The following is an 11216-nucleotide window of genomic DNA, read 5'->3' as shown; positions in this document are numbered from 1 at the left end:
CCTCTTCTTCTTTTTCTTCTTGTTAAAAAGAAGAATAAGAATCTCTTCTTCTTCTTCTTCTGCAAGAATAACTTTTTTTTCCTTCTTGTTCTTCCACATTACTTCCTCCTCCTCCTCTTCTTCTTCTTCTTAGTATGCATACAAATATGCATAACTCTACCCATGTATACCAAAGCATAAGAGCATGCTTAGAGCTATGAATTGCTCTATGCAATGCTAGTAGTTTTTGTGCTTCTAATTTCTCTTATTTTTTGTGTTTCTTTCAAGGTAGAGGAAACAAGCTTCCTTTTAAGGAAGTGTCACGTAGGCTGTAATGCCTGCGACCGACGACAGACCGGATGGCCATGTCCGGGGTTCAGTGGGAGAGGACGCCCATGTGGAGTCATGGGCGGCCAGGCTAGTGTGGACGGCAGGCCACACACTATATAGCCTGGGGGATGAGGGGCAATCCTCATTCTTCCTCTATGGTTGGGTGGTGAGCCAGAGGCCGTCCTCTCTCGTGGTAACGCCCGTAGTGGCGTTACGGATATCTAACACTCCCGTAGTGGCGTTACGGATATCTAACACTCCCGAAGTGGCGTTACGGATATCTAATTGGGAAGAGTACTTGCCCTTATTGGAGTTTGCCTATAACAGCTCCAAACACTCAGCGACTAGATTTACACCATTCATGTTAATGTATGGATTCCAGCCGAGATCTCCGATGGCTGTAGGCCTAGAAAAGGAGAAGATTCAATCTGTCAAGGATTTCCTTGAAGATATGAATAATATGCTCAGAGCCGCACGTGAGAGCATTCGTAGCGCTCAAGATCGCGCTAAAACTTATGCGGATAAAGGACGTAGAAAGGTGACCTTTGCAGAAGGTGACTTTGTATTCCTCAAGGTTCCTGCGCAGTCAGAAACCATTAAAATGGGAAAGTGTGATAAACTTTCTCCGAGATATTGTGGTCCTTTTAAAATCCTTAAGAAGATTGGGGACGTAGCATATAAACTTGAGTTACCGCAGAGTTCTCAAGTCCATCCTGTCTTCCATGTCAGTAAACTGAAGAAATCAGTTCACGGGTTAGAGAACGCAGTTTCTCCAGAGATTTTGGTGGACTTGATAGAGCTACCAAAGATACCACATGAACCTGAAAAGATTCTAGAGTATCGTGATAGACAAACCCGACATAAAGTGTACCAGGAGGTACTTGTTAAATGGACAGATAGGGATGAGGAGGTGGCAACTTGGGAACGCGGTAGTGCAACTTCCAAAAGGTTTCCCCAGTTTGTTTTCGAGGACGAAAACTCTTCTTAAGGGGGGGGTAATGTCACGTAGGCTGTAATGCCTGTGACCGACGGCAGACCGGATGGCCATGTCCGGGGTTCAGTGGGAGAGGACGTCCATGCGGAGTCATGGGCGGTCAGGCTAGTGTGGACGACAGGCCACACACTATATAGCCTGGGGGATGAGGGGCAATCCTCATTCTTCCTCTATGGCTGGGTGGTGAGCTAGAGGCCGTCCCCTCTCGTGGTAACGCCCGTACTGGCGTTACGGATATCTAACACTCCCGTAGTGGCGTTACGGATATCTAACAGGAAGCAATGAAGCGCGCAGGCAAAGAAGGTAATTTTCATTGATCTATCTTTTGCTTTTTTCTTTCTACCTTGCTTCTTGTCTCCAATGAAGAGGGAGAAGATGAAGGAGAAGAAGAAGAACATTGTCTTCTTGTTCTTCTAGTTTTAGAGAAGAACAAGAAGGAGAATATGATAATGTTCCTCCTTCTAATCGTCGTCGTCGTCGTCGTCCTCCTCTTCTTCTTCTATTTTTAGAGAAGAATAATAAGAGGAAGAGACAAACTTGTGTAGGGTGTTGATCTTTGACAAGAGTTTTGCTGGCTCTATTTTGAGCCGACCTTCATACTCCTTGTGCAAGGTAAAAGGGCCATCCCTTTTCATATTGTTTCGCGTGTGCATTGAATTTTTTTAAATTTTTTATTCATTTTTTATGTGACTCTATTCATAAGGCTCTCTGCATAAACTCATGCATAGAGCTTTATACATGCATAAGATAATGCATGGAGCTCTATGTATGCTATATGCATGCATAGAGCTACGTATGTAGCATGAATAGAGTTATTTGTATATAGCATGCATGGAGCTTTATATAGGCATAAGATTATGCATAGAGCTCTATGCATAAATCTCTACACATGTAGCTTTAGAGCTTGTTGATGCTTGCATAGAGATTTATGCATGGATCCCTTAGGAGTCCTATCTTTTATATACTTTCGCTCTATGTTATGTGTGTTGCAAGTTGAGAATAATGAGAATCCGAGTGGTCATGTGACAACCATGTATTTTGTAATTCATTTTAATCATGAGTAAGAGTCTTATCCCTTATATATTTTTTCTATGTGGCACTTCCGTGTGCATTGGGATGCACTTTTTACTTTATTTATTTATTTTTGTAGTGGTATGCATATCTCTTATGCTTTGCATAGTTCTTATAAATGCTCTTATGCTTAGCATAGCCCTTAGAAAAGTATAAAGGCTATGCATAGTTCTTATAAATGCTCTTATGCTTAGCATGGCCCTTATGCAAAGTATAAAGGCTATGCATAGTTCTTATATAGGCTCTTATGCTTAGCATGGACCTTATGCAAAGCATAACAACATGCTTTGCATATAAGAGAGCTATGCATGCATAAGAGTCCACTTCATCGTCCTCCTGATCATCTCCTTAGAATAACAGTCTATGGAAGCTATATAGCATGCCTGAAGATTATAGTCCTCTATGTCATCCTCGTGATCAGCTCCTTAGAAGAACAATCTATGGAAGCTTTTTAGCATGCATTTTTTTCAATACTTGACGTAAAGCGTTCAAATAGAACATTTTAATGATTCCATGAGATATTTGTGATGGTGAGCTACTTGTAGTAGGGAAACACTACCTCCCACCACGGGGTAGTAAATAAAGTGGAGAGTTGGAATCTACGGTGGGCAAGGGGACATGGAGATCTAGGGGCATTTGGGACTTGGAAAATGTTTGGGAGGCTTAGTTTGCCTCGGTTGGCTAAATTTATTTTGTGCTCTGAGTTTACTAAAGTAAACTCTCAGGCAACCGCCCGAGTTTATTGCCAACGGCCCGAGTTCACAAAAGTAAACTTGACCAACCTCGAGAGAGAGAGAGAGAGTTGGTCACCAGAAATGTGATGTCGGCAGTCGGAATTTTTACTTTTGTGATGGGTTAAGTTTATTTTGTGGCTTGCATTTACTAAAGTCGGCCAATTGGCAGGCAACCATCTATGTTTACTACTAACTAGTGTCGTGACCCGTCTCAGACGGGTAGGAAGCATTTTGCATTTTCAAGGAAACATTTTTCATGTAGTTACAAGCAAAAGAAATGTGTAAAATCACCCTTCCTTTCCTTTTAGAAGCTAGGCACATAAAGTTACACACAAACATGCATAAAGATGTATGTATGTGTGTATGTACGTGTAATCCATTGAACCCATACATGCTACAACAACCGGAAGATATGTGTATGTGTGTGTGCGCCTATGAATGCATGCATGTCACATACACACATGTAAATATGTGTCTGTGTATGCGCACGCACCCATAATATCCATAGATATTGTTCACACTCATACATATATGTATACATATATTTATGAGTTGACTTGATTATCCTCAACTTGCCAACCTTATATATAAACACATCATGATTGCCATATATATCCATATAGAAGCTCCTAAAGCACCAAAATTGGCATATAGATATACATCTAGCATTACAAACCCATAAATAGATGACAATCTTAACACACCTGAACACGGCTTCAAAACAATCTTCGAGACAACTGGATTATCTCTCCTTGGCAGCCTATACCCCGTGCCTCCATCTAGCAAAATGTATGCCAGAAAAAAACATTAGCATTGAAGATATAATTCTCGTTTTGAAAAAAAGTAGGATAAGGATAAAAGCTTACAAAACTCATTTGGTGGATCAATATTTGAGGCGAATAGCGTTTGAACAAGCTTGTATAAACAGCAAGTCAAAAAATTCTGTATTGTCTAGTGTCTATGCACCGAAAATCCAACTTATCGGGCTTTTCATAATCCACAAACATTATATGTACATGAAGTTTATCTTAGATTGTAAATTCTAAGGAGCCCAAAACTCTCATCGGTCGTAAATGTCTCAATCGTACAAACCTAACAATAATTTGGGTTCTAAAAAGTAAAGATATTCCCTGTTGTGTAAAAAGAATGTTTCAATAAAAATAGAAATTAATCAAATAAAACACAAAAGCTACATAAAAAGGAAGTTTATATATATATATATATATATATCGTAAAACACCAGTTCTCTCTAATAGTTCAATAATTAGAGATGCTATTGCTTGTCCTTTCTAAAATGGAGGGTCTAAATTCAGCCACCATAACGAACGAAATACCTATATTATAACAAACGTCTAAAAAAATTACCTTCAATATCTTATCCATCACCATAACGAACGAAAATGATCTCCTTGCCACATCCATCCTAAGCAATATACCCTTGATATCAAATATAACACACTCTCTCTTTCTATTTCTCTCTCTCTATATACATACATACATACATACATACATACATACATACATACATATATATATATATATATATATATATATATATATATATATATACATACATATATATACATACATATATATACATATACATACATATACATATACATATATATATATATATATATATATATATATATATATATATATATATATACATATATACATACATATGTATGTATGTATGTTATATGTGTGTGTGTGTGTGTGTGTATGTTTTCGAGGCAAAGAAAACACCCGCCTTATAGAGTGACATTCAGATTTAATATCTTTCACATCACCAATGATAAATGTTATAGATTGAAAATTGTCATCCATAGGTACCTCATTTAAATCAAATGAGAAAGTATTTTCTCCCAGTCAATAGGAAGAGATCCCCTGAAATAGAAGCTTAAAAAGAGTTTTCCAATGTGCATTAGAAATTAATTGAATATGTGTATTAGACATCTTGGTCTAGGGGTGCATAATTTCAAAGTTTTTTTTGATTAAGGTCCAAAGAGTACTCTAAAGGACCAATAAGGTTAATCCAAGTGTTGGAATGAGAAAAATGCAAAGAATAAAAGAAAATCCCCCAAAAATGAGTAAATTCTCACATAAGATGAAGCGTTGACTAGTATTGAGTTTATTTGTAAAAAAATGAGATTTTTTTAGTAAAAAAATAGAATTTTCGACACCTCAGAATGGGGAGAAGGGCTCATAAAGGAGGCGCCTAGAAATCACATCAAGGGAGCATTTTTAATTAAAAAAATAAGACATTTCATTTCTCCTCTCTCCTCCTTTAAACCAAATAAAAAAAGTGGGCCAAACTAGTCTAAAACTTGTCCAAAATGGATCAAACTGAAGCTAGAAGCCTCTAGATTCTGGTTGGACTTGGTTGGTGGCCTCCCTCACCTATAATTAGATCCCCAATCCTTTGTATTTTCATATTGGAGTAACTCTATGCTAGTGTAATTTTCAGTTTAGTGTATTTCTTTTATCCCTCTTCATTGGGCCTGGGGCTTCACTAAACCTCTTCTTCTCTTGAAGATTACCCTTTTCCCTTGGTGGCCAAGACTTTTTCTTGGGGTACTCAATTCTAGCAAGGTAAAGAATCAAGCAAACCAAGGGTAAGCCTCAAACAATGAAGTTTATGCTCTCTTTTAATGTTAATCTTCTTCCTAACCTCCCTTATGCTTGGGAAGCATTTTACTTTGTGGTTTTTCTCTTAAAACCATGTTTTTCTTGATTTATGATTACTTAATGTTTATGTTTAAACTTAGATTTATGCACAAACTAATTTTTATGCTAAAAGTGTAATTTTAACCAGTTTAAATTCATAGAAAATGCAAGGAAGTTATGGCAAAAGTTTTCAATAGAAAATGAAGGTTTATGCATAATAAATTTTATTCTAAAAGAGTAATTTTGGGCATTATCATTTCATAGAAAATATGAAAAAGTTTTAGAAAAATCTTTATCATTAGAAAATAAAATTTATGCATAAATATTTTTATATTAAAAGTGGAATTTTGAGTATTATCATTTCTTAGAAAATGTGGGGAAGCTATGAAAAATTTTATATCATTAGAGAATGGATTTATGTATAATTAAATTTTATGCTAAAAGAAGGATTTTCATGATATTTTATTTTGGGACAATAGAGAAAAGAATGAGAAAATATTCGTAGGGGTGCATCCAAAAAATATAGATTAAATTTTAATCAGAAAGAGGAAATATGGGTATAATTGATTTTGTAAATCCCTTGAGATCGTATGCTTAAATATTTTATTCAAATAGAGGAATATTGAGTATATTTTATTTTGGAAAAAATCGAGAAAAGAATGTGAAAAATATTCATAGTAATGCATCGTGAAATCATCAGAAAGAGGAACCACGAACATAACTGATTTTTGAAGATTATGAAGTATAGGTCTAGATTCTCGGGAAATAGAATCTTAAGTACACTCTGAACGGGAAAGGGGATTTCCCAGAAAAAGACAAGAAACACCTTTAGTTAGATGAACGGGAATACTTATGATTAACTTATTCCTAGGTTCCTTGGGAAAGGAATCTGGAATACTTGAAAAGATCAAGGATCCAAAAGTGAATGGAAATATAGACTTAATTGAATTGAGTTCGAGGAAAAGTTACCTTTAATTGAGCCAAGTAATGGAGACTTAGAAAGTCCTGTCAGTATAAAAAGTAGAGTAACTGTACTTTTAATCTGGTTGATGTGTGGAAAGATGTAGAGTGATGAGAAGTGATGTATGGGATGTGGGGAATGATGTATGGGATGTGGGGAATGATGTGGAGTTATGAGGAGTGATGTGTGGATGATGTGGGATGATGTGAGTGAATGTGAAAATGATGTGTGGATGATGTGAATGATGTGAGAATGATGTGGGATGATGTGAGTGAATGTGAAAATGATGTGTGGATGATGTGGGATGATGTGAGTGGATGTGGAAATGATGTGGGATGTTGTGAATGATGTGGGGTGATGTGAGTGAATGTGAAAATGATGTGTGGATGATGTGAGAATGATGTGGGATAATGTGAAAATGATGTGTGGATGATGTAAATGATGTGAGAATGATATGAGTGGATGTGGAAATGATGTGGGATGATGTGAATGATGTGAGAATGGTGTGGGATGATGTGAGTGAATCTGGAAATGATGTGTGGATGATGTAAGAATGATGTCGGATGATGTGAGTGAATGTGGAAATGATGTGTGGATGATATGAATGATGTGATTGGATGTGAATTAATGTGGGAATAATGTGATTGGACGTGAATTGAGGTGGGATGATGTGATTGGATGTGAATTGATGTGGGAATGATATATGAATAATGTGAATGATGTGGGATGATGTGAATGGATGTGGAAATGATGTGAGGTGATGTGAATGGATGTGATGCGAATTGATGTAGAAAAATGTGGGATAATGAGAAATGATATGGAATGATGAGAGATGATGAGGAATGATGTGAAAGGATGTGTAATAATGAGGAACGATGTGAAAGGATGTGTGATGATGAGGAAAGATGGGAATTTTGTTTGGAAACTGTATTTTTATGTGAAACCTATTTTTAAAGATTGTTTTACGTCAAGAATGCTGGGGGAAGCATTTTGACCATCTTATGGGAAGAGGTCATGGACCTAAGTGGAGAATGTTGCAACAGCCTGACGGAGAGTCAAAGAAGGACGTCTCGTGTGGCAAGATCGGGGCCGAGGTCTTGACTAGCCTCAGCTCGGTTAAAATGGTGAGCTTCCGCGGTACGATGGATGAGGGACCAAGGAAGCGGCCTATGAGTGAAGCGCTAGGTCACTTGCGAAGGAACCTAGAGGGTGCTGACCATATAGTGCTTGGGCTCTGGGTCACCCAGGATACCCACACGTGCGTCGAGGATGAAAATGGAACATTGAATTGGAGTTGTTTTCTGAACACGGGCATGGATCTGGTTGATTGGCCTTGCTGGTCTTCAACGGATGAATTCATGGTTCTTTTACATGGATCTTGTTGGTTGATCTAGCCGATCTTCAACAGAGAGTCCATATGGATTTATGTGATTATATTCCTAGGTACTATGGGCTAGGAACTATTGAAAAGGCCCCTGAGTGAGTAGGTGGTGAGCGTTCTGGTTGCCAATGATGCCATAGGTATGCTGAGGAAGGAATGAATGGAATACGTGATTATATTCCTGGGTACTATGGGCTAGGAACTATTGAAAAGGCCCCTGAGTGAGCAGGTGGTGAGCGTTCTGGTTGCCAATGATGTCATAGGGACACCGAGGAAGGAATGATTAGAAATTGGACTTGGAACTGGAATACTAAGGATTATGATGGAAACACTATGGTTTTATTGCAATGTTGCTTTGGAAATAGTCGAGTCTAAGAAAAAGGCAATTTCATATTGGGTGCGTAAGTGGTGTGTCTATTTAAGTTTTGCATGTAAGCTGGCTAGGGGGTCTGGGAACTCTCTTCCCTGGTACTCGAGACAAAACATAACCAAATTTTTATAATGGGTCGTATATCAATACAGTGGTTGGGCGCGGTTGGCTAACCCATGGGATTGGATGGGGTTAGGCTAGACTGATGGATTCCTATAGTAAAATTCAATTCTGATCAATTACGATAGTTGAAGTAAATCACCGGATAATCCTTGTTCTATGGAAAAGAATCAACGGTTGTGCCTCTTTGACAGGGAAAAAAGCATTGGTCTCTATGATCCAAGTACAAGTTCCTCCCTTAATCTGGCCATGTGACCTATGGGTTCGGTCGGAATGAAAAAGGGTAGTCAAGGCTCTTGACTACGTTAGAATATTTTTCCCGGAGGAATCGCCTATGTGTTTTGGGCGAGGGAAGTTTTTCCCAGGTTCGGTTTTGGAAGAACCGAGGGATTAGTCTCTTGTCCGGATATTCGTGGGGTGAGGCCCCAAGTGGGAAGCTCTACCCTGCGCAAGAGGTTGCTACTTCCACTGATAGTACCCCGGAATTCGATGCGCAGAGGGGACAGGGATCTCACATGCTTGATCTCTATCACCATGGACATTATAGTCTATTTCATAATGATCAATCAAGCCCAGGCTTTCTTGAATAATCATGAGCGTAATATTTTCATCTAATTTATCTGAATCTAATTGTATAGTAATTTGGAAAACATCGTTCCAATTAACAACATAAACCGGCCATGCCAGACTAACTTGGAACATGGAAATAACGACGCTCAAACTTAGCAACCAAATTCACCCTTTCCTCAAAGGAAAGAGTACTTCTCATGTGTTAAAAAAAAATGCAAGTCACCTCTTCCATCTGTCAATCATTCATACAATTATATAAGTAAGTAGAAGCATGAATACTATTGTGTCAAATATACTAATGTGAATACATTGTGTGTGTACATGGATGTTTGGACCTATACATTTGGGTGCTTAACCTTTGTGTGTGTACCTTTCTTTTACTCACACACACACACACACACACACACACACACACACACACACACTTTCTCTCTCTCTCTCTCTCTCTCTCTCTCTCTCTCTCTCACACACACACACACACACACGCACGCACACGCACGCACACGCACACGCATGCCGTTTTAAAATTTATTTTTTTAATTTTATAAAATACATAAATATATATATATATATGATTATTACACACACAAATATATATAAGACAATTATATAATTATATATATATATATAAACACACACAAATAAATAACACACACATAAGATAACTATAAATACATGAATTATATATGTAAGATTTCTCTTTCCAGCTTTTGAGGTGTAAAGGTGTAAGAATCTCTCCTTCTGTTCTTATAATTATTCCCCTCTCTGAAATAGAAGAAAGATCTTGTTTTACCCTATTTTGGCCTAGAGAGAGAAAATATCTAGAGAGAGATAATCCAAAATTGAGATATCTTTGGATATAAAAATCCTCCTAGTGTCTAAGATGGATTCCCCTGAAACAGAAGTTCAAAATGAACTTTCCAATGTGCATTAGAAAAATAAACTTTCCAATGTGCATTAGGAATTAATTGAAAATGGTATAAGGAACCTTAGCCTAAGGGTCTACATTTTCAAAAATTTTTGGATTATGGTCCAAGTAAGGTTCCAATAGGCCAATTGGATTAATCCAAGTGTTGGGATGAGATAAATCCAAGAGAATAAAAGAAAATACCCAAAAATGAGTAAATGCTCACATAAGATGAAGAGTTGACTGAGTACAAGGTTTATTAGTTAAAAATTATTAAGACTCCAAAATGGACTCCATCATTACCTTCCATATGCCGTATTGTTCCTGTCCAATTGTGAGTTTAGCCGGGAACGTGGGAAGTGTAGGGATCTTCACATGCTTCTCAGCCATCTCAAGCAAGTTTGCCATCTCAAGGTTTCACAAGGTCTTGTGAAGGGAGAGGGTGGGAAAAAAGAAGAAGAAGAGGCTGCATATAATCTGCAAGGTGGTTGTCCAACAGTGATGGCCACCTTCTACCCAATCTCCAAGTCCTGAATAGCCCAAGCAATCTCCAATTAGCACCTCAAATCAGCAAACCCTCAAGGTCCCACTGTCTCCAAGCTTCAAGCCACCTGGGGCTCTGATACCATGTCATAATGTACAACGAAAATGAAGACAACTGTTGTAGAGAGAAAAATGTTGTAGAGAGAGAGACAGAGAGAGAAGCTGTATAAACTCTGTATATACACTAGAAAATCTCAAAATGGTAGAATAACAAGTGTGGGGGGACAGAGGCCATTTTATATGGCCCCAGGCCAGCCCAAAACAGGCCAATAGCACCCAGTTGTCCAAGACTAGCAAAAAAACACAATCGGCCCAGCAATAACTCAATTGGCTAGTACTGAATCAGGTCAGGTAGCAACTTCACCAGTCGGCCAGTAGAAGATGACAACCAACAACCCTCCCACACCCAGAAAAAATGGGAAAAATACATGGAAAGTGAGGAAAAATGGGGGAACACCAAAACTAGGCGGGCACACCCAACAAAGGCCCTAGTGTAATGTACATAAAGGAGATGACTACTAACATCTTGCTCTCAATTTTGAATGTAAAACTTATACTTCTACATATTCTAGAATATAGGATAGTT

The sequence above is a fragment of the Cibotium barometz genome, chromosome 4 (genome assembly GCF_041138505.1).
Source record: "Cibotium barometz isolate CiBa-2024 chromosome 4, ASM4113850v1, whole genome shotgun sequence".
In the NCBI taxonomy this organism is placed as follows: domain Eukaryota; kingdom Viridiplantae; phylum Streptophyta; class Polypodiopsida; order Cyatheales; family Cibotiaceae; genus Cibotium; species Cibotium barometz.
Note: the sequence above shows the minus strand (reverse complement) of the source record.